Raw genomic sequence first — 24,452 nt, forward strand, 5'->3', positions numbered from 1 at the left:
GACTGTACTGGCCAGCCATCTCATCACAAGCGTCCTTATTCCAAGAGGGTGGAAATGGCAAGTTAAATAAAACAGCCACCTAACCGGCTCAGTGGCATACAGGCAGGGCAGAGCTATAAACTGCCAATTTTTTTTTAAAAAACAGTGTCCTCTTGCTCCGTACCCTACACAGCCCAGGTAAACAGCTGAACCGAAGCTCTAAAATCTACTGGGTGTTTGTTCGACTGCCTGCCTCTTTTGTCTTGGATGCTTGCTGGATCAGGTCACGCAGCAGCATATACCCGAAGCTACGAACTAAAGGTGGTACTAAATGAAATCTCAGGATCCAAATACTCCCAGTCCTTGGAGAAGGTCAGATCCAAATTTCTGCAGACCAGATCTCTCTCTACTGCAAACTCCACTTCCTCCTTTTTTAGAGCTGATCGTTTCTTTCCTTGATTTGGGCTGTTCTTGTGTTAATTTCCTCAGCAATATTTTTTTAAGGTTTATGTCTCTTAAAGAGAGCTGTCTGTTTTTCTGATGAAACTACATGGTACCCACCTTTATAACTCACTGCTCAAGGGCATGTTATACGTCCCTGATCCATAGAGGATGTGAGTCTATTGCAGTCCCCAGCTACAGAGCCTGACTCTTTAACTCTGTAAGCCTCATGTTTTTAGCCTGTAGGTCCCTGATTCCCAAGATGACAGCTGTCAGACTTTCACCAGTTTCTCCCTCTCTCCACCTCCACAATGTGCTTGACCAATTGTGCCAATCTCTTCCTGACCCTTGTGACAATCATCTTATGCACTGAAGCACGAGATATCATTACCATGAGCTTCGCCTGGAAAAATTAACATGGTAATTCCCTTGTTTCTTGCTGACTCCATCTTTTAGGGTGTGATGGAGGAGGAGAGAGAACTTGCTGCCGATTTTCTGCTTTTAGTGCTCTAAATTGTAATTATAATGGATGTCTAGAAGCATAGAGATTGGGATAAGCATCTTGTATGATGTTTAAATTGAAAGGAAGCAATAATGACACTTGCTAGTGACCTGAAGTTACTCACCCTATCTTAAACCCATCCACAGTCTACACTTATCTCCGGAGCGATTGATCCAGCAGGGGTCGATTTATCACGTCTAGTGAAGACATGATAAATCGACCACTGAGCGCTCTCCCGTCGACTCCGGTACTCCACCGGAGTGAGAGGCGCAGGCAGAGTCGACGGGGGAGTGTCAGCAGTCGACTTACCGCAGTGAAGACACCGTGGTAAGTAGATCTAAGTACGTCGACTTCATCTACATTATTCATGTAAAGTTGCATAATTTAGATCAATCTCCCCCGCAAGTGTAGACCAGGCCTAAGTGACTTCCAGCAGACAGTCACAGATTTGCTGCATGAAGAAGGCGTTCCTTTTACTTCTTCTGCAGTTACCAAAACTAATTTCTTTGAGCGGATGCCTCGTTCACATATACAGTGAGCAGTCTGGACTGTTGTGTTGGTCTTGCCATGCAATGACCCCAGTCACCATTTCTGTTCTCCAGCCTTCATGCTATTCTTCATGCTCTTCTTCCCAGCTCTGTCCTGTTTCTGCTGAAGGCTCTTCAGGAGGCCTGGAGCAGACTTGGAATCATCCCACCCACTCTTTACAAAAACAGTCGTGTCTGGAGCCAAGAAAGGAAGGGCACAAATTGAGGGGGAGCTTGGATAACACACTATACGCAGAGAAGCATGAGGTTTTGTTTAATCTAGATGGAGAAAGCAAACAGGAGGGCAAGGGGGTTTCAAATATTACTTTTTTTTATTAGATAAGACTTAGAAAAGTGTGTTTTGCCACCTTGTTAAACCAAAAGGACATAGGCCAGACTCTCAAATTGGACTGCAAGCTTCTGTAAAGCTGATACACAGTGATAAAATAATAATACTTAACACTAACTGCGTATAGCTATTTGCATCTTCAAAGGGCTTTATAAATATTAACTAACTATGGTGCACAACACTACTATGAGGTACTGTACCTAATAGTTATCTTCCTCGTTTAATAGATGGAGAAACTGAGGCATCACCAGATGATGCTGTTACAGAGTTTCACAAGTTGTTTATCTTAGCATGTGAGCAAGTTTTTAGTCTTGGAAGAAATACTGGTTGTGGTGGTCGTTCCTTGATTACACAAGGTTCTGGGTATAGGTTGCTGTGTGCACTGCGGGAGAATTTTTCTCTGCTGTGGTCTCTGATTAGTCAGTTTTTGAGGCAGAGTTGTTCCCTGGGAACTACGCATTGCTGCTGGGCTGAGATTCCTGAAAGAAGGGATTGCCTGCATGCTGTTTGAGCATCTCATTTCAGGACTGGTGTATATGTATAAATAAAGCAAATTACACTTTTAAATATAGCCAGATTCCAGATTTCTCTTCCACTGGGAAGCTGACCTGCACAGCCCTGGCATCTGCTACACTGAAAGATGTGACACCTGCATTAGAATAGACACACTGGTTTTGGAAGTAAGGTCAACAATATTAACTAACACTATTGTGAAGTACTCTATCTAACAGGTATCTTCCCCATTTAACAGATGGAGACACTGAGGCAAGGTTAGTGGTCTTGCCCAATGCCCCACAGAAAGTCAGTGGCAGAGCTGTGATTGCAGAGGTGTGATTACAGTGCACCCATTCCTGTCTCCTAGTTCTGTGCTGGTTTAAAAAAAAACATGCACTTCTATGCAGACAGATGTCTACCATGGATATTCAAGTCTGTATAAAATAAAAACAGCCCCAGACTTTCATCCCGAATTCTAACCATAATAACTTACATGCACTTTCAAAAATTTACTCTTACAAAAATGTCCCCATTAATTAATCACTGGACCCTGGTGCAATATACAGTATGGCTTATAGATCCATTGACTTCAAAGTCATTCCACTTCGCAGTAATGTGCAAGGTCCACAGAAGTGGACTTCTCTGTCCGTTCTTTGGAAAATATATTCTCAGTTAGGGAAAGGCTAATATGAGTGTGTTTGGGTTCCCTGGACTGGGGGTTTGCTTTTTGCCTTATGACATGATTGGATAATGCCAAGTGTCTCTAGACGTCCCTTCTCTAGACAACCAGCCAGTCAAAGGCCCCGCCTCATTCTGATAGGAGGATGGCTATGTGGCACAGAGCTTGCAGACAGACTGTTTTAGTCTGAGGAATGTTCTTCATCCTCTGTGTACTCAATTTAATTTGCTTATGCTTCCTTAATGAACTCTTCTTGTTTGAAAACTTCAAATAAACTTACAGCTAGTCAGGGTTACTGCGACGTTTGCACAGCTTTCAGATGATGTAAAGTATAGTATAAATGCTACATGTTAATAGTGGTCTCTCAGGGCTCTGAGTTTCTCTCTGTCTCTCAAACCTAAACACACACAGACCCCATCAGACATCTGTTCTTAGGCTTATTTCCGGTGACAGTGTGTCCTGAGTGACAGAGTTCTGATCCAGAGATGAACTTGTAAGGATAATCTTGCGTCTGAGGCTTTGGCCTGGACCCAGGAGACTGGGGCTCAATTTCCAGCTCTGCCAGACTTCTTATGTGACCTTGGACTTGTCATTTAAACTCTCTCTGCCTTTAGTTCCCCATTTCACCAATGGAGATAATAACACTTCCTTCTCAGCTCTACGGGAGGGGGCAGGGGGCCCACCCAGGTCAGGGCTGTGTCATGTCCGTGGGGCAATGTTTGGAATGTCATTTCCTGTGCTGTACATGTTCTGTGAAGACTTCAGATTCCAGGGCTGGCCAGTCACAGACACTCATTTCACACCATTTTTGCTTTACTAATATTTTTGTTTCTGCTAACGTCTGTGAATGAGTTCTAATGCTCATGAAAAAGGAGTACGGAAAGCAATGGCTGGTAGCCAGACTCAGGATCTCAGTGCTGACAGGTGCTGTGTAAACTCACACACAGAGCTCTGCCAATACACCTTAATTCTGACCTGAAGCACCTTGAGCTAGTCCAGTCTTGAACCGCTCAGGAAAAAGACTGTTTCCTCTTCCCACCCATCTTGGAGGTTTAAAACCTGCAGCAAATGTAACTTGTCAAACTTGACACCTCTGATGCAGTTTAGGTAGAAATGAGAGCTCTAAATAGGAAAGTAATCAGGAGAACGTGTTTGACTAAGGTAAGGTCACAAATTCTATAGTGATTATAGTCATGAGGGATTTACTTGTATTTCTCTCCTCTTATGCAAATGTAGCTCACTTAGAATACTTGACACAGACTACAAGCAGATTATAAACACTCTTTCAGAAAGGTTTGATTACTCTTTGGCACCCAGGTCATTGAATAAACATATATAATCAAGTATAACATTTTATACTCCCACAAATTGTAAATGTGGGGATTATCTTTGTTTTATGGATGGGAAAATTGAGACACAGAAAGGTTACGTGATGTGTCCAATGCGTCACATAGTGAGGCAGTGGCAGACCTGGGAACACAACTACGCTCTCCTCACTCCCAGCCTTCCGTTCTAATGAAAGCGGCAAAGAGACCCGCGGCACCTTATAGACTAACAGACATACTGGAGCATGAGCTTTCATGGGTGAACTCCCACTTCGTCAGTTCTACTGACTGGACCATGATGCCACAAGCTGATGAACGTTCTTTCCCCAAAATGAGTGTGTGGGTGATATGTTTGCTGTGGTATACGAACCACCATGACCCCTGTTCTGCTGGTGATCTGTGGTAGGAGAAATCATCAGAACTGGTAGTTTTAAATTTTGCCTGGGCTAAAGAATAGAATGTATCTGTATTTAAATTAATGCACCATGCTGAGTGGGAAATTTAGACTAGGGGAATTCCATCCCTCTAATGTAAGAGCGGGCTCATTATAAGAGGGAAATACAGTCCCTTCTAAAGAAATTCTTTGAGTCATTTCAGAAGATGTGTCACTTTGCCTATCTCACATAGGGATTGACACACTTTGGGCTGAATCCAGGTCTCACTGGACTCAGTGGAAGTTGGATTGGATTCTTCTTTAGATGCAGAATGTGACATTACACCCCATCTTCATTATGGAAATATGCTTCTGATATGGAGATGGCAAACTGAGATATATTTTATGCAAGATGAGTCTTGTAGGGTATCATTGGAATGGTTATAATTTACTGAATGTGATTATCCCATTTGTATGCATGTACCATTTCTGTATCTAAAGTTAGGAATATTGACTCTGTAACAATTACAACTAGGTCTATACTTGGGAAACACCCTCCCAGACAGCAGGCCATCAGCCTTGATGGGCCATTAGGAAGAAAAAAGACTTTGAAGATACTAATCTCTCTCATTCCTAAAAGGCGTCCTGGTATGTAGCTGTGACACTACTACGTCAGGTGGTCCTGTCACCTGGTAGTAAACACCATCTAAGGTGGAGGTCAAGACTGGGAACCAAAAGATTTCCACCTTAAGTAAATCTTATTTAAGGCTGGGGAGTAAGGCAAACAAGACTCTTCTCCATTGCCTTCCTGCCCAAGAAGAAAGACTGCTGAAAGTACCTGAAGAGACAAAGGAACTGAGTGGTGGGAAAGGCAAGGGCTGAGTCCAGACTAAGACAGGAGTCTAGTCTGTAAAGAGAAATAACTGGAACTTTAAGCTACAGAAACTCTGCAACTTGCCTAAAACAACATTTAGGGTGAGAAATTGCTTCTTGAAACCAGTCTCTTTAAGATCTTAAGCTTAGTATGCATATTTTGTTTTATTTGCTTGGTAATCTGCTTTGTTCTGTTTCCTATCCCTTATAATCACTTAAAATATGTCCTTTATAGTTAACAAACTTGGTTTTTTTATTATTAAACCCAGTTTGTGCAATTTCTAACTGGGGGGAGGCAAGAAGTTGTGCATATCTTCCTCCACATTGAGGGAGGGGGCGAATTTATGAGCTTATGTTGTATAGATTTCTGTACAGCGCAAGACAATATTATTTTGGATGCACTTTCCGGGGGGAGCTGCACTTGAGCACTGGGCGATTTCCTAGCTGAGTCTTCTCATAGACAGCTGTTTGCAGACTCTGTGTGATTCTACAGCTGGTGCGTCCTTACGTGTGTGTGTGTGTGTGTGTGTACGGGCGTGCTGCCGGAGGCCGGAGAGCCTAATTCAGCAAAACAGGGAGAGGCAGCCCAGGGTAGTGGAGCCGGCAGACTCCATGAAATCCCAATACATCAGGTGGCACCCTCAAAGGGCGGGGGGTCCAACCCGTCACACAGAGATTCAACCAAACTACTTTTATCCCTTTCTCAAGAAGCCTGTATTATTTGTACAAGGAAAAATATGCAGGAAAAGGCATGAAAAAGCATTTTTAAAGAGACATCACAATCTTCAACTGCAAAAACAAATGTACGTCATAAATAAGCCTATCTTTAGAGGAATAATTAAAAAAACTCAAAAGTCAACTTTTTAACCAGGAATCAATAACTGATTTTTAGTTTAATATCTTAAAAATTATCAGCTGTATGTTGGTCCAGTTTCCAGTCTCACTCCCCTGCAGGCTGGGCATTCTGCACCTGCAGACTGACAGAGGGGATTCACTGTGTGCCATTTACCTCTATATGGAATCTGGAAGAAACAAACTATTCATGCTTCTGCCTTTCTGTGATATTTTTATTTTTAACTTGCATAGTAAAACTCATTGTAGGGCTGCACCCATCCTCCCCTTTGATCTCTCTATCCAGGCTGGAAGGCACACAGTATTACTCACTTTTGTGTGCCTGGAGGTTCTCAATTCTCCCCCTGAGTAATTTTTATTCTTCAGCATATATATGCCTGAATTTGGCCAAACATGCTAGGATTCCCCAGCCCAATACTTTAAGATGCTTAATACTTAATAATAATAGTTATATTACACAGCAATTGACTGGTTTTGATACAATAAGACTCATTGGACCAAAGGGAAACCAGCACCCAGCCCTCACAACACAAAGTATTGGGGTTTTTTTTGGAGGTTTGAAACATTTCCACTAAAATTTAGTAAAGGTTATTTTTCTTTTTCTTGAGGCTTCTGCACTTGTGGGTTTCATCCATAATGGGCTGAAGAGTCCACATAAGGCTCTTTTTTTGGGCTACGTCCAGCCTGACTGGAGGCAGTGGAAATCTTGCCACAAAGCCTATTCTGCTTCCAGTGACATTGTCTTCTCAGGGGTTAAATGGAGTTTTATCGACTGACACCTTGTTAGGATCTGACCCTCCAGCCATTTGGACAATTGGGATGCACAGTCAGGTGCTTACTTATCCCACACCAAACCATAGGAGCTCTGCCCCTCCCTGGTTTAGATTCATGCATGGCTTATGTTGGGAAATGTTACTATATGCAGCAGGTGTAATTTTATGATACTTGCTTTCCCATGGGATAACATAAATGAGACTGTAAGCCCTTTGAGGGGGGTTGGTTTCCTTTGTGTTTGTACAGCACAATAAGACCCCACACCTGACCACTGCTGCAAAACAAGTAAGTTGTTTAGTAGTGGTGGGCGGCTAATAAAGGTAGAGCAGAGTTGTACTCAGTCCATTTAGGGGGGCTGTGGAGTGGTCTCTGAAGACAGGAAGTTGCCTAATCAGGGTAGGTGACCTCTTGTACAGGTTCCACTGTACCCCATTACTCTATCCGTACATGTCACATCCAGTGAAACATTTAAAATACATGAGGAGAGCCAGCTTCTAAAGTCATATTTCTAGTGCTCTGCATAATCCCTCCGAGACGGTAAACCAGGCTCTAGTTGAAAATTGGCAATGTGAAATTATTTATTAGGAGTCCCTTTTGGGCTAAAGTAAATCACCCCAGATACATTCAAAATGTGGGCCACCAGTGGAAGTCGTGCCACCCTTGTGTCCTTGAAACACGAGCCTCGTAAACAAACACAGGGTGTTGATCCTACTGCAATAGGAGGGTGAAGGGGCATCTTTCACAACACTCGAACCATTACACCAGAGCTTAAAGATGAACTGAAAGCTTCTCTTTTAAAAAGTGAATTAAGTTCCTTTTTCATTAACAGAATAGATGGGTGGGGTATAACTTGTATGCATTATCTCTTTTAAAACCTAAACTGTTGAGACCCAGATCCTCCCATGCCCACCGGACTGGCCAAGCCACAAGTTGATGGTGTCATGTTTGCCAATAATAGGAGTCGCCGTCACTAACACCTTGTGCAACTCCTCCCTCAGTTTTAGGTGTCAGCGATGACATCAACTGTTGCAGAAGAAACTCAGAACTCTGCACTCAGGTCTTTCAGTTTGCCTTAAGGAATGGCACAAGCCTGGCTCTCCACCTAGTGAAAGAACTTCAGGAAAACTTTCAGTGTGAGATGCATTTGCAATGATATCCCTGAATTTCAATACAGCTGCTGTATGAAGTGTGAATGAATCAAGAGGAGGAAATAGTTTATATAGAACAAATTCATGGGAATATGTGTGTTATAGGAACTGATATTATGGTATTATTTCCATTTAGCAGGAAACGAGACTATCACAGGAGAGCTGTTTTCTCCTGAGTCTGGCATCACTATAGCATGCTATCCATCTCGAGCGTTTGTGGGTGTTGGAAAGAGTTGTAGGAAAGCCTTCATACCAGATGTGCTAACTGCCCAGAGCCACTTCTAAATGAGACATAAACCTTAGGTCCTGACCACTTGTGGTAATAACAGGTCTCAGAGCACTTTTCATAAGGGTGGGGGTGTTGGGCTCAGTAGTACCTTGATAAAATTCCAAATTTAGGTAATTTGGGTAATTACATACTGACCCCTGAAGATTCAGCTGGCTAAGAGTCTCAATTGTTTCTGGACTGCTATATGCTATTCAAACGTTGCATCCTCCCACCGAATGGTGACTGCTTTGGGGTCTTTGATGTTATTTTAATATTTTTCTTCTAATCACCACACACAATTACAGAATTCCACAGAAACTCACACTGAAAAAAAAAAGATGTGCCTCTTTCTGGAGGGGGTGGGGGTTGCAAAGCAAGCGAGGCTGTGAGGAAGGGTGGAGATTAGAGAGAGGTCTGACCCCAACCAGCAGGTCTCAACATCCGCAAACTTTGGGGAAGTTATTATTTGTATTAGGGTGGCACCTAGAGGCCACAACTGCGCTTGGGGCCCCATAGTGCTAGGTAGTGAACAAACACATAAGGAGAGACAGTTCCTTCCACAAAGAGCTGACAATCTTAATTAGAGACTGACAGCCCCCGGCCCCCCCCCCAAAAATAAAGAAGGATAGTTTCCATTCCAGATCCATTCGGTTGTTAGCCCTTCTACCAAGGGACCAATTGTGGTACAGATGCTTATCCACTATGGACTTGACAGAGCCCACCACATTTGATAGATGATGAAAGCAAATAGCCATCAGGGTAACAATTGCCCTGGAGCACGTACTCTAAAGGTGACCAGCTCCATGCCCCAATAGCACTCCCCTGAGCTATCCATCAGCCCCAGTACCACCACGTGTTTCATCTACACCGTTAACTCTGCTTAGTTCTGCATCCAGTGAGAGGGAGTCTATTGCAGCGCCGCAGGAATGACACTTTAGAGGTAGCTCACGTAGCACACACTAATAACCCAGGAGCAATCGGGTGTGGGTGGGAGGAATGCGGGGATCAGCCAGGGTAGCCCAGCTATGTGATTTCAGCACAAAGCTAGACACAGCAGTTGGTTTAACAAGAGAACAGCACAGACTCTGCCATGTGCATTACCGGAAAGGCAATTTTACCCCAGGGCATTCAGTGCCAAACTCAAATAAAGCAGAGACAGCCTGAGTCTGAATGCTGGAGGTTCCAATTAAACACACACTGTTTCACACAGACAAATAGTATTAGCAATGGTTGACCTAATCCTTTTAAAACGTTGCATTCAGAGGCACGTTCTGTTTATCCCGCCCAGCTCTTCTCAGTGGTCCTGGGACTAGTGGCCCAGTGCTGACTGATTTGCTCTCTCGTTATTTTGGGGACACCAGCTTCCCATCATGGGAGTGAAATCATAAATACGAAATATCAAAGGCTAACAACAGGGTAGCAGTGGGTTTGAATTCCTGTAGTACAAGAGGCTGCAATTTCAAGGGTACTCAGATATCATGGTGTGGGCACTGGATAAAGACTTGTTAGACCATTAAAAACACGGTTAATGTTAACATAAGGACAGAATGTGACATATAATGAGGACAGCTGCTCAGGTGGCTCCGGGGACAGCCGCACCAGCCGCTGCTCGGGTGGCCCTGGGCAGCTCGCCCCGGTGACCACCCAACAGTGGCCGCTCCAGCGGCCCCCGACAGTTGGTGCCACTGGCTCCAGCTCCCCCCGGGGTGCGCCCCCTACAGGAGTGGCCATCCCAAGATTTAATTATGGGTATTTATAGTATAAGTCATGGACAGGTCACGGGCCGTGTAACCTGTCCATGACTTTTACTAAAAATACCCATGACTAAATTGTAGCCTTACTGATATGGAATAAAGAAATGGAAGAAGATGCAGCCAGCTGTTTGCTGAACTCCTTCATTTGGGAGGAAGAGCAAGGGCTCAGGAGTGGGAGGCAGGCCAGAGTCCATTTAGAGAGGATGGGAGGGAGAATCTATCCCAGGGGCAGGGGTGAGGCTGGGAACAAAAGTCTGTCCAGGAGACTCCAAAGTTTATATGTTTGGCTGGAGGGTTTGGTGGATCCAAAGTCGATTTAGGTTTACTCCATGCCACATATTCAGTCTGTATTCTGAACGGCTGAATCATATTTATGTGGCTGGAGGAAGAGGATCTAACCCAATATTACAGGGAAAACAGTTAAGCACTGTGCTGCCTTATCATCACCAACAAGAGTCTTGCCCTTTGAAAGCAATTAAAATTTATACCTTTGCTTGTCAGTAGATTCTGTGTACTCCTCATAGGTGACCCTTCCAAGGGTTATAAGACTTCCAGGCTACCCAGGTTGCACTGATGAAGCAGGATTGGCTAAACCATTTTTTTGCTTTGTCTCATTGTGCTGCTGCAGCTTGGTCTGGACTGGCTTAGGAGTTTGGGAAGGGCCAAAAAGATCATGTTTAGGGGACCCTGCAGCCCAAATGTAATGGATTTTAGCAACAAAAGAATGGGGGAGGGAAGAATGTTTTTGCCGCCATCATCTCTCTGCTGCGGGAGAAATAGAACCCAGCTCCTTAGACTGGAGTGCATGTGGAGTTACTAACACTGGGGGAAAAGTGTTTCAAGGGACATTTCTGCAGCAGCTAAGTCCCCACTAAGTGTGCATTCTGGTGAAGCTTGTTATTTTCTTTGTCCTTTCCCCTATTTACTTAACTACTGAATCCAGAGCAGCCTGCAATATTCATCAACAACCTCCGTGTGCCAAATAGCCACCCCATCTCATCACAAAATATGCAGAGACAGGGTCTCTGCCAGGGAAGTGCAGAGAAAAACTGTCAAACTCACTCACCATAAACTAGTCTCTCTCACTTTTCCTTTCTTCCAACCCCCCCCGACCCCGCCAGCTCTGTCACATTCGATCTGTCTCCACTTTATTTTCCTCTCACTTCACATTTTCATTCTCTTGCTTCTCATCTCCCCTTCCCTTGATGAGTAGTATCTCTTCCCTGCTCCGCCTTTCTCTGTCCTATTTCCACTGTTCTCTTTTGTCCAGCCCTGTGGTCTCTTCTGTGTTACGCTGTGAGTTTGCCCATGTTCTTCTCTTGACCTTGTATTCCATGGCCTTTCTGCTCCAACCCCAGACTCTTACTCATGTCCGCCTGCCTCCCTCCCGGAACTCAGGACCTGACATTGGAAAATCCTTCTCAGTGTTAATTATTAAACAGTTAATTAATTAATGCTATTAATTGTGGCCGGCCCCTGCACAGCTGCACAAGTGACCCTCCCTCAGCCCACACCCACTTTGTAGGAGTTGGCCACAGATCCAGCACCTGCGCGCTCTGGAGTATAGCGACTGCTGCCTGGTAGCATGCCGAAGGACACCAGCTGCTCAGAAATGAACGGACGGCGGCGGAGTCCAGGGGTGCCATTTAAGGAGGCTCCTGCCCCCCTGCCAGCCCAAGTTTTGTACCACCTGCTGGGAGCCACTCGCACCTCTCCCCCCGCCACTGACTGGCTTATTCTTTGCTCAGCAAACAAGAATGCGGAGGAGTATCTGGCAGAGCCAACAGTGAGCTGGGAGTCTCTGCAGCATTTTTTCATTCCTTAAACAAACACGCGGAAGGAGTGGTGGCAGGAAGGTCTGAAGATGCTTGCTGCAGATTGCAACATGATCTGGCCCTCACCTTCACAAGCTGACATGTTAAAAAGGCAGGAGCAACCCTTTGTGACACCAGTAGAGATGGGGGCTGCTCAGTCAGGGCAGGGGGCTGCTGCCTGAGGCACATTCAGGGGATAATTATCCTCACAGCCAGCCCAGCTTTGGAAGTTTCAGGCTGCAAGAGCAGTGCTGCAGAATGGATGACCACCTGTAATCTTTCACTGCGGTGAAGAAACAAGCATGAGCTGCTGCCACCAAAATATTGTTTAAATAACACTTAAAATGTTCACAACTTTTTTCTAACTCTCTAATTTTGTAATGAATGGCAGTACCCCAGTGTGGTCAGTTATTCTACTATTTAGTCTTACTTGTCTGTGGGAGTCTTTCCTTTGCCTACAGGGGGTCAGGTCAGGTCCATAGGCTGTGATGCAGAAACATGGATTCCTCTGTGAATGCCTAGATTTCACTAAATCTCCCAAGAGTGGGTTTGCACTTTTCTAGGACCTTTTTCCCAGATACATTTTGAGGAGCTACTGGCCCTCAACTGCTGCCCTCAAGCAGCTGTCTGCTGCAGCTCCTTCTCTTCCAGCTGGTAAATATTCTTATCTCCTGTTGTTCTAATTCTTTAACATTTCTGAGAGTGTGGCAGAGTCTCACAAACCTGAGTGCCATCTATGAATTTCATTGAGGTGATATTTACTCTCACCAATCCTTACAGTAACACACTAGGAACCTCCTTCCAACTTAATCCTTTGGATTTATCATAACTATTTGTATAAACCTTTCTGTGAACATAAACCCAAGCCAATCTGAACAATTTGTAAGATTTGGCTGCCAAAATTTGTTCATTATAGATCCATGCTACTAACATCCATCATTTAATTACACTCTAGAATAGATGGTGATTTTTTTTAAAGGTATAGCCCGATACGTTGTTAAAAACAACAACGTTGTTTCAATAAATAGGGCTATTTTTGCGCTAGTTATTAAGTGACTTTGAGCGAGTAATGCAGTAGAAATCTGGCAATCATGTAAATGTTCATCTTGCTGATTTTACCGAGCCTGATCCTACAAATTCCATAATCCATCACCTCATAGTGTTCTTCACCTCAGTGGGAAATTTATTAGCTCACGGTGCCAGTTCTTGAGTTGAAACAGTCCCTCATTGACACACACACGGATGGAGGCTGGAAAAATTTCACTTTTCAGATGTGGTTTTTCTGTTGTACACTTACAAGTAATCCTAAAATATACCTTTAATTGGTGTTTGTGTATATCGTTTTCTTTCTTTACATAAGAATGAGATACAGTGCTCCTGTCAACTAATTTCTAAGTTATTATCAGCAAAAAAAACCTAGAGTAGTCTAAGTAGCCCCTGGAATCATGGTTAAAGTTGCTCTCCCCCCCCAACAAAAAATCTGAAACGGTGCCCCTGACAGAATCATTTATTACACCAGCCATAAGGAAAACCCATGCTGCCCCTGTGTAAAAGGGGTGAAAAGGACCTGCCCCCTTGTGCCCGTGAGAGCTCCAGGAAGCATTTTGCCCAGCTGGGGCAGGTGGCTCCACTCCACTACAAAATCAGCTGTGATTTTCAAAAGTGCGCAGAAGTGCCAGTGATTTTCAAGAGGGCTTGTGGTCCTAACTCACATAGGCCCTTTTGAGAATCTCACTCTGACGCTTCAGCCTGGCCCTTGTTATCGGAGATGATGACTTCCTGGTATAAGCATCAGTGCTGAAACAGGCTGACTCACAGGAACTACTTGTAGTCCTGACCGGATCAATTTCCCTCCTCCTGGGCTAGATAAATTGCCTTCTGTGTGTGGCGTTCAGATGAGATCATGGTCCTGTCTATTCTGAGTGGCCTTTAAAGGTCCCCGGATGCTTTTTGTAAGCACTGGGGTGGTTTACTGATCCATACTTGGCCAGAATACCCCCAGCCCCAGTCCTGTACAGCATGCTGTCTGCTTCTTCCCTCCAGAGGTGGCTGCATGCTTCCCGGCCGTAGTCAGGCTTTGCGATGGAATGTGTGCTATAAAAATGTGAAGTATGAGGAGGAGTATGCTGGGGGACCACAGTCTCTGCCGTTTATAAACGAAGACGGAGCACTGGAAATTTTCAGATGTTGTTATTCCTGAGAGCCTGCAGCACTTACAGGAATCACAGCATCATCTACTGGAACCTTTCTCCTCCATCTCTCCCCTCCACACACATCACTCTGCATCCTCACCCTTCAGCCTTGTCTATGATTCTCCCAGGGGATGGTAGTAGCTTACCTGCAGCACAGTGCTCCTGAGAGAGGGGTGGCTGGCAGCTCTGGGACTTGTGTTTGCCTCAGGCAGGGAACACCGCTGCTGTCGCACTGGAAAGGAGGAGTGTCAGCAGTGCTTCAGGTTTCACCTCCGCTGGACGCTTGTGCAGTTCCACTCTGCTGCTGCGGCAGTTCTCCCTCGATGCTGGGGATTTCCCTGTTCCCTTGCTCCTGCAGCTCTGCGGAGAGGCGACAAGCCGCAACATGCACATCAGGTTGTTTAAATCATTCCAAAGGGGGTACTAGCAGGGAAACGAAAAAGCTCTGTATGAACTGGAGGCAGCTGGGTTATTCTAACGCTTCAGCTGCTTTCGGCCTCAGGGCCTTGTGTATTGATAGGCGGTAACACACACATACACACACACCATACCACAAGATGACAGAGCTTAAAAATAAATGTGAGCCGGTCACCTGACAGACAAGAGGACAAGTAAAGGGGAGCAAGTGACCTGTTTGATCTGCATGCGGAGCTGCCAGCAGTCAGCCAGCACTGCAGCAGGACTTAAGTAAATCATGTTAGAAAGGTTTTCTTCTGGGCAGATGGTTAAACTGAATGGACTACAGGACACAGCCTAACAGGCTTCTGTTTATTTTGAGGCTTCCATTGCCTAGGAAACAGTAGATTGTGGTGAAGTGGGATCAGAAAAACTGCTGAAGGAAAAGGAGTATTTCTTTTTTTCTTCCCAGCTCTTTGCCTCATGCCTTGATGTTTGGTTCTTTTATTGGCTGTTTAGCAAGGGCAAGGTTCTAACCTTTATCAAATGCCAGATTCATTTATTTCCATGCACACATCTACGCAAGCACTTTAGAGTGTGTAATGGTTCCTCCCTCTCGGGTCCAGAGGAAGGCCGGATGTTGTCAGGGTGGTCTGATTTGTGATCACGGACCAGCCCGCTCCACAATCCAATCTCCACCACAGGACCCAGCACATGGCCCTTTGGTTCATAGCTCCAGCCCCTGTTTGGAGTACCCACCAAACATCTAGGGTTTAGGCCTCCTGAGTAATTGCACAGTCTTTGACCCACAGCCTCATGGCTGGGCAAGCAACAATAACCTGTGGCTCCAGCCCTCTGGGCAGGGTACAGCAAGCAATCAGTCTATAGCCCTCAGCTTCCTGGCTGGGACAAGCAACAACAGTCAGGTGCAGGCCTTCTGGCCTAGGTGAATATGCAGCCAGCTCCAGGTGTGGGGAAGCGACAGGGGTAGGGGGACCCAGGCCCAGCCTAATCCACCATGGCCCAGCCCAGGACGCTCACAGTGGGTCAATGGGAACACGTAATATTGCTGCCTCACGTCCTGGCAACACAACCGGACCAACATCTGGTTTCCCTGGGCTACTTCCTATCTCACTCTCCTGGCATCACGCTGCCACCACCACCAGGCTCTGGCTCACAGTCGGGTGGTGCTTCCTTTGGTATTTCCCCAGGTCCTTCCATCTCCTGGGCCAGTAGGACTCTGATCCGTTCTGCAGCCGGTTGTGGACCTCACAAAGGGCTCAGCTGTCTAGTAGGGACATCTGCCTCCTTCCCAGATCTGCTCACCACTGAGCTGCAGGGCCCTACTCTTATACTTCCTGCCCTGCCCCTGCACTTCCTGCGAGGGGGTTGGGCCGAGTTAGTTGCACCCACCACAGGGAATGAAATGGTTCCTCCATCTCGGGTCCAGAGGGAGGCCATTCTGCCTCACTGGGATGTCGGGAACTGAAGCAATGTCCGATTGAGAAGCACGACTGCAGATGGTAGGAACTCCCCAGTGGTGCTGTGTTTAATGTGGGGTTTTCTCTTTGTTTTCAAGCAGCTCAGCTGACAGAGAATGGGAAGGGAGTCTATGCAAGAAGGTGCTGTTGTGATGGAGGCATTCCCGTGATACTACCGGGACAGGTTAGGGATAGATTAGGGATAGGTTGGCCTCAAGAGAGTTGAAGCTTGGTGAAGTATCCAGAAGTGCTGAGGCTCCCCTGTATTTTCTAAAGCTCTTTAGCCTGACAAATTTGGCTGGACATCCCAAGGGGATAAGCTTCCTCAGGCAAATGATAGCATGTCCGGACCCAGTGGAAATTCCATGAAAGCTGCTGTTCTCTATGGCTTCACCTCCTCTAGGGAAAATGTGTGTGCTAACATGTTTAAATCCTACTATAGCCAAGGCAAACTGTAGTTTTAACAGGTTAGCTGGTCAAGGGGTTTTGACCAATTAACACATGTTAAAATTACACCTTGCTTTGTCTACATTAGGATTTCAGTGTGTGTTAGTTAACAGGTGTTAGCCAACACATAGTTAAAATATACCTTTATTCCTTGTGTGATCATGGCCTAAGTATTTGGAAATCCAGTCCTAGCTGGAAATACACTGATGCCTTTCTGTAGACTAACAAAAGTGTTAGCTAACATGTTTTAATTAAATGCTGTTTCAAAATATGTTAGCACTGAAAGTTGATGGTACCAACCTTCTTTCCCTGTCCTGGCATCTGTTCATCTCTCCAGCTCTCAGCTGCATCTTACAGGTGTTATCAGTAGTAGAGCATAGGAAGTTACTCAGGTTAACACAAGAAACCGATTCATTCACTTAGGAGCGTTGCCAAATCCTGGAGTCCCTTCTTAACTTTTACTCTGTTCTTACCCTACCCCTTGACCACAATGGGAGATTTGACTGAGTGAGAACTTCTGGATCTGCCCTGCAATAATAATGTAGTACAGCACTATTCATCCTAAATTGTTTTGCAGATATTATTAACTCTATACACTGCATTCAGGCATCATTTCCTCTACTCCTGAAGTACAGCCACCTCTGGAGTGGAATATAGCAGCCATTTAACAGCAAACAGCAACAGCATCCACCAGTGTAGGACAGATGAATATTCACCAGCATGGAGTTCTGAGCACAGTGAGCAGCCTGTGTACAGTCAATCAATGGCAGACAGTCAGTAGGGTCAGAAATAACTTGTCCTAAACTATTAGTTAGCTCCCGTTCTATACTGCCTTCTTACTATCTGTCTGTACCACAAGATACATAAAGCATGGGTGTGTTTGCACACATGTGTGTGTGCATGTGCATAAAGAATTTACATTTAGCGTCACTCCCCTCAGTCTCCCCTATTCCGACACATTGCAAAACTCTCACTGTAGTGCAGGACTATTTTACCCTTCCCAACCCTCTTCCTATGGCTAACTCCTGCCCTAGGCATCAGTAATAAACCCTTCTCCTGACATGCTCAGCCATATGGACGCTTCTCTGCACCCCATAAATACTGTACTTTTTTATTGGGCTCTTTGGAAATACAGTAAACACTTAACTAAAGAGCCACTTTCTCCCTCCAGGAAGCAGTGGGTGTGACTGCCTGCTTTCTCTTTCTCACACAAACACAGGGAGTATGTGGTTCAGCCATCCCCCTAGCTTTCTCTCACCCCCACCCCCAAAACAAAACCAGGAAGAAGCAATAACAAAAACCATTTCACCTAACACAGGTTTCCTGCAGAGCTGTTTAAAATGACACGTACAGCATCCCGCACATAATAGGGCTTGGCTTCATATTGTCCTTGGAGCTATAATGGTCAAATTGCTCAGCAAGTGTAATTCAGTCAGCTACAACCTGGAAACAAAAATTAAATGGAGAAATCCCCCTTCTCCAACCCCGGCCCCCTTAGAAATCCTAGTTTTCTGCTGCAGCGGAGCAAATGTGACTCAGGACTTGAAGCCCAGAGATCAAGAAAAACCCTGATTGTTCCCCCTGCAATACGCAGCCAGCCCAGCCTGTAAGCTTCAGTGGGAGTTCAAAAAACACACTGCAGATCATCTGAGAGGGGGAAGCAAACATCAAAGCCGCTGGGAAGCTTCCCCACTGTTGTGCCAAGGCAGGATGCCCTGTAGGGAACCCAAGAGTTCAGAAGCCCCCTGAGAGGACTGAGGTGCTGTAACACTCACCTTGGTTCTCAGGCTCAGGCGCTCTCGGGCTGGTTTCTGCTCTGGTTAGCACACACTGCTGAAAAGTAGGAGCGACAGGGCTGGAGCTGTGGGAGGAAGGGAGTTCTTTCCAACAGCTAAGGAAGAGAGTTTCCCTAAAGGAGGCGATGCTGTTGACCTGCCTATAGGGCGGTTAGATGTTGTGTTGGAACAGGGGGGCCCTTTCCCAGATCGGTCTTCTTCACTGAAGGCCAAGAGGATCCTGAAAGGAGAGACATACAGAAAAGCTCACAAAAAATGGCTCCAAGTGAAAATAGTATCACCAAGCTCACTAACAAATCCAGATCGCTGTCGGGTCCCAGTCAAAATCTGGCATCCATCATTGAGCAGGTTGAGGTGGGACCCTGAGGTAGTGAAGCCCCTGGAAGCTCAGGTCTCTATACTGCCACCCACGTAGGACAAACTAAGAAAATAAGGGAAATAATTTGCTTTTCTTTTTTTCCTTCTCATGTGATCTTTTTTTTGGACTTGGCACAAGAGCTATTTTGGGGCTGGACATGAGCCCAGGTGAAGGGACATGGATTTCATCCAGTCTGCCTCCCCCATGTGCTTGGAGGGCTCCAGGGAGCTTTGAACAGCTGCCATGTTGATGGGCTTAAAAGCTTCTCAGTTAGGTGTGGTGTTCTCACTGATTCTTTCCCATTGTCTGGTGTAACTCTCTTGCAGCAAAGCCATTTTTCTCCCCAAACAGCTGCGCTGTGGTCAGAGATGGTTTGTGATGAGTGGAACTGCAATTTGTACATTGCCCTGAACTCACAGGGGCTTGCTCTCCCTCCACATGCAGTTTCCTTATTTGCCAGTTCACTATAAACCAGTTTCGCTTTATATTCTCTATATACTATGCCTCAACAGGAAGCAGGATTGCTTGAGTTCTTGTAAATGGTACGAGAGTGTTTGTGAAACTGGCAAAAAGAACAGAGGAGTACTTGTGGCACCTTAGAGACTAACAAATTGGTTTCCCACGAGGAAATCCACATGTGCTGGGAAGTGGCTGGAAGCAGGGGGCACATAAAAATGTGCTAGGCATATTACGGCAGCCTTAAGAATGGGTGGCTGCTGTACTTGATCCTGCAAAGTACTCAATTGGTGATCTCAGTAGGTGTTGTGGGCACTCAAGACTTCCCAGGGTCATATACACTCCACATGGGCTGAGCTTCCTGCTGACAGGAATGCTGTGCAGAAGCCAAAGGCAAATATCTGGCAGGCCATTCCTTGGGAGGAAGGGAGAAAGGACTAATGGACTAACAACTTGTCAAACACTGGCACCTGCAGTCTAACAAGCTGCACTGCTTTGCTCTGTGATCCTACCTGTTTTCTGCCTGAAATACGAGGGGTAGGAGGCAAAGCTGTTCAGTTATTCAGAGAGCACGGAGCTGGCAGACCTCTGGCAGGTGTTGGAGGTTTTGAACAAGAGGGTGTTTGTGAAAGGCATCAGTGTTTGTGGAATTGCTTCTCTCTTGCTCATGCAGGTCCATTAACAGCTGAGGGTGAGTTGGGGAGCTGTGGGAAAGCGAATAATGTGAAGTGGGGGTCGGGCCCATGTTCAACGTCCCACATTCTAGAAGATTTTAAGGGAATTCAGGCTTCCCTCCTCCTGTTCTGCACACCCCCACTCTCCCTATCCATCACGTTCCTGCTCCCTCTCTCTACACACACACACTCACTCTAATAATAGCAGTAATTCCAGCGGAGAGAGTAGAGGAGGAAAAGTCACAGCTTGTAACCTGTACCCACCATAAACACATGCTCTCCGCACCCATCGCTCATGCACACACATTCCCCCCAGAGGGGCAGTGACTGCGGGGAGGAGGGAGCAGAGAGTTCCTGTAAGAGGCTCTGGGGACAGTGAGTGGGGTGGTGGGGAGGAAGGACGAGGGGCAGCAGACAGGCTTGTGGGATGAAGGCTCTCAGTACCTGGGTGCAGCTGCTACAGGAAGGACAGGAGTGGAATTGGAGGCAGGGTGGGTGTCCAGGGAGGGGGCAGAGCACCCTGTAAAAGGACAGAGTTTCTGTAGGGAGCAGAGCTGCTGGGGAGGCCACAGGAATGACATTGGGGGAGGAGCTGCTGGAGTTCATGACAACTGCAGGGAAAGGGAGGGGGCAGAGTTCCTGACATTGGTGCTTCATTGGATGGGTTGGGAGGGGATGAGTGGCTGAGTGCTCTGAGCTGGCTCGCTGGGAAGGCAACAGTGGCCTGCTCTCTTGAATCCCTTCCACATGCAAGGACTTGGGCAGATCTATAGCATGAGGGATTGGAAGGGGCAGGGGTTCTCCTGTTTTGAGATCACCCAGCTGGTCTCTTTGAAATGCAGCTGATGTGCGGGAATCTGGGACCGTTCTCTCTAGAGAAGAGCCTGCGCCCTACCTCCATGTCCATTCTCCCCTGGAACATCTACACCTGGTTCTAGGTCTGAACTTCTCTATCTAGCGTCTTGTGAGTAGCACCGGTGACCGATCACTCCCAAGAAAGCTGTGGCTTTCAGACAGTGGGTACAACGCCCATCTAAACAAAAGAGAGTCATGCTGCACACTGAGGGCCTGGGATATACCTTCCAAACACCTCTCTCCCTCCTGCCTGTGAGCCTCCCCCCAACTCCTTCCAGGTTTCTGGGCAATTCTTATGCCCAGGTGTGAGTGCCTCAGGCTCTCACATTATTCTGAGCATTGACCACCATGGCAGTGGAGGGTCTCATAGGACGGGGCCATTATTAATGAATCACCGGTGTGTGGTTAGGCTTCACAGAACACAGAGGAGGACATGGTCCCAGCCCAAAAACGACTACAGTGTGAAGTGCACAGCCAGAATTAATAGAAAGACCAGATGAAAAGCCAGTCTTAACAAGCTGCAGGGGTTGGATAGTTATTGTAATGGCTCTGGCTTTGATGGAGTATCATGTCAATGGCTGCAGAGTCCAGTAGAAAGGCTGGTGGAAATGTAGGAACTGTTTCCGAATCCTAGTGCTGTCATCTTCAGGGAGCACCTCTCCCCCAGACACCCCCCCAGCTAAAACTACACAGGGAAGAGCTCAACATAGCTGATTCCCTCTGAATCTCCAGTGAAGGGCTCTATCACTGTGCAGCTCAAAGAAGTCCAGGAAAACATTTTGGCTGAGGAATCCAGCTTCCTTGGTCAATACACAATTTACACTGGAGGCATTTCCAAGGAGAAAATCCAGGGTCAGTTTAGACCTTCCTTTCATGCCATATCACCTGAGCGTGCGTGCGTGCAGGTGTGTGTTTAAAATGTTCGCTGTCTCCCTACTGCAGAAAGCCGAGGCATTGCTGTCTCTGCCCTAAACAGCCATATTATGTGTCCCAGAAACACAGTGTCGGCCAAGGAAAGACAATGAGACAGACAACTCTGTTTTGGCCGCCAGGAAATTGAAATAAGCCTATCCGAGAAGTTTTGCTGTCAGGATCTGTGCAAGGCATCTGCCCACAGTGTTTTGGTGCACTTAGGGCCTGATACTGATTGTTGCAGAAAACTCACAGCTCCTATGCGTTCTGTGGGAATGTAAATGCTCAGCACTGCTTAAGATCAAACCCAGTGCAATTCACAATAATGGTCTGAACACTTTTTGCATGTATGAAGATATCAGCCTGTAGAAATGAAACTGGGCAAGCATAGGTGCTGGAACTGGGAATACAGGGGGTGTTGCTGCACCCCCAGGCTTGAAGTGCTTTCCATCATATACAGGGCTTACAGTTTGGTTCAATGCCACTCAGCACCCCCACTGTATAAATTGTTCCAGCCCCCATGTGAGCAAGAGAAGGATTTTTTGAGAGCAAGCAGCTCAGTTTCACACAAAGATCAGAAATTACTAGGTTTGGTAATAAATTCTTATTGTTATTCTTATTGTTACTCATTATTATTACTGCTACTGCTTCACACTTATATTGTCCTTGCCACTGGAGGATCTTAGAGAGCCCTACAAATTAGACATGGGTTTCCATGGAGATCATTATGTGGACACAGACCCACCATGAATTCTGCAGCTGAATGTGAACTTCCCCCAAGTTCAAGCGTGTTCGGGTCCGAGTCTGGGGTTCAGATCCAGCTCTGTAATACATATTCATTATTTCTCACAACACCCCTGTAAGTTAATATTCTCCCCAGTTCACAAATGGTACAGAAATGGTAAAACCCAAGTTTTCAGGAAAGTCCACTTATTTTGAGAGCCCCACTTGAGAGGGTGACAGCCAGGATTTTGGAGGTGCCAACCAACTGCAGGGCCCATTGCCTTTAGTTGAAACTGTGAATCCTCAACAACTCTGAAAATCAGCCTATAGGTGTGTCATGCAGAGTGTCTGAAACTTGAGGCCCCCAAGCGGACGGACCCTCTTGAACATTTGGGCCGAAGTGATCCAGCAAGTAATTTACAAAAATGAAAAAAGAACCCAGATACCCCAGTATTTTCCTGCAATCACTGTCCCATTCTATCTCCAGTACAGATGCAGGCTAACCAACTCCTTACGTAACAGCAGGGAAATGCACTTGTCCAGTATAGCATTTAATCTACTTGGCTGGACTGTCTGTTTAAACCCTGTGGTGCATATATAGCAGCTGTGAATGGGGTTAAAATATCAGCACCTCTGTTCAGAAAGTAACCTTTTGCCTGGCAGGGCTTATTATTATTATTATTTTATTTGTATTTCATTGTCGCCAGCTGAGATCAGAGCCCCATTGAACTAGCCTGTCCGTGCACATGTGCAACCCTCTGACTTTTAAATGTAGCAGGGGAATCTATTAAACATTTTCCTAATGTGACTATGATTTCCTAAAACCTCAGTTTAATATACTATCAGATCGTGTAATAAATAGTGACAATGCCCAATTTCTGAGTCAAATTTTGGGCTGAGAGATGGGTTATATCTTGTAGTCCAAAGACAGCATGTAAAATGATGATTTTAAAGCACATATAGAAAAATTTGCCATGTGTTACTGGCTTTGTATAAAACAGATCTTATGGTATCAGAGAACAGCTGCAAGAATGGCTAAAGGATGACAAAACATGCCTGATAGGGTACGTCTACAAAGCAATTAAAGACGCGCAGCTGACCTGGGTCAGCTACCTCGGGCTTACAGGACTCAGGCTGTGGGGCTGGAAAATTGCTCTAGGTATTTGGGCTTGGGCTGGAGTCCCAGCTCTAGGACCCCACAAGGGGGAGGATACTAGAGCCCGGGCTCCAGAATGAGCCCAAAAGTCTGCACAGTAATTTTCCAGCCCCTCAGCCTAAGCCCTACGAGCCCGAGTCAGCTGACACTGGCCACCCACAGCTGTGCTGAGGTCTTTTATCCCTGTGTAGATATACCCATAGTGACAGATTTCAGAGTAGCAGCCATGTTAGTCTGTATCTGCAAAAAGAAAAGGAGTACTTGTGGCACCTTAAAGGAAAGTTAACGGGGTGACTTGATTACAGTTGATAAGTACCTACACAGGGAACAAATATTTGATTATGAGCTCTTCCTTCTAGCAGAGAAAGGCATAACATAATCCAATGTCTGGAAGCTGAAACTAGACAAATTCAGACTGGAAACAAGGTGTAAAGTTTTAACCGTGAGGGTAATTAACCATTGGGACAATTTACCAAGAGTCACAGTGGATTCTCCGTCTCTAGCAAATTTTAAATCCAGATTGGATGTTTTTCTCAAAGCTATGTTCTAGGAATTAATTTGGGGATGTTCTATGGGCCTGTGCTACTTAGGAGGTCAGACAAGGTGATCACACTCATCCCTTCTGGCCTTGGAATTTACAAAGATGATCACATTCTGGGTCTAAAAGCTTCTATCTGGCTAGTCATAGCTTTTACCACAAGGGAGAGCTCTGTGCACAGCTACTGCCTCCCAGACAAGTGGAAGCACTTCCAGAAATAACTAGAAGTCAATGTCTTCCTTTAAACGGCACATCTGATGTTGATATTTTTCTGTTGAGTTCACGCTGGTGAAAGAGCTCCATCTGCTTTTTCAG

The 24,452-nt window shown here is 45.8% G+C and overlaps 2 protein-coding genes across 5 annotated transcripts in view; one reads left to right on the top strand and one right to left on the bottom strand.

Moving 5' to 3' along the window:
- Positions 1–18,604, bottom strand: part of FGF1 (fibroblast growth factor 1) — a 68,088-nt gene extending 49,484 nt beyond the window's left edge. Inside the window, exons 1-2 of one of the 3 annotated variants that reach the window (XM_084636379.1) lie at positions 18,445–18,604; positions 14,492–14,705 (exon numbers count right to left, since the gene is read on the bottom strand). The gene's annotated coding sequence lies outside the window, so the exon portion shown is untranslated. Of the gene's footprint in view, positions 1–14,491; positions 14,769–18,444 lie in introns of all 3 variants that reach the window. The other 2 variants (XM_084636377.1, XM_084636378.1) reach the window with 2 other exon arrangements.
- The window catches only part of LOC311524837 (uncharacterized protein), a 208,916-nt gene that overhangs the window by 170,575 nt on the left and 13,889 nt on the right, over positions 1–24,452 (top strand). The window lies entirely within an intron of this gene.

This window comes from Lepidochelys olivacea (genome assembly GCF_965140295.1).
Source record: "Lepidochelys olivacea isolate rLepOli2 genome assembly, chromosome: 8".
NCBI lineage: Eukaryota > Metazoa > Chordata > Testudines > Cheloniidae > Lepidochelys > Lepidochelys olivacea.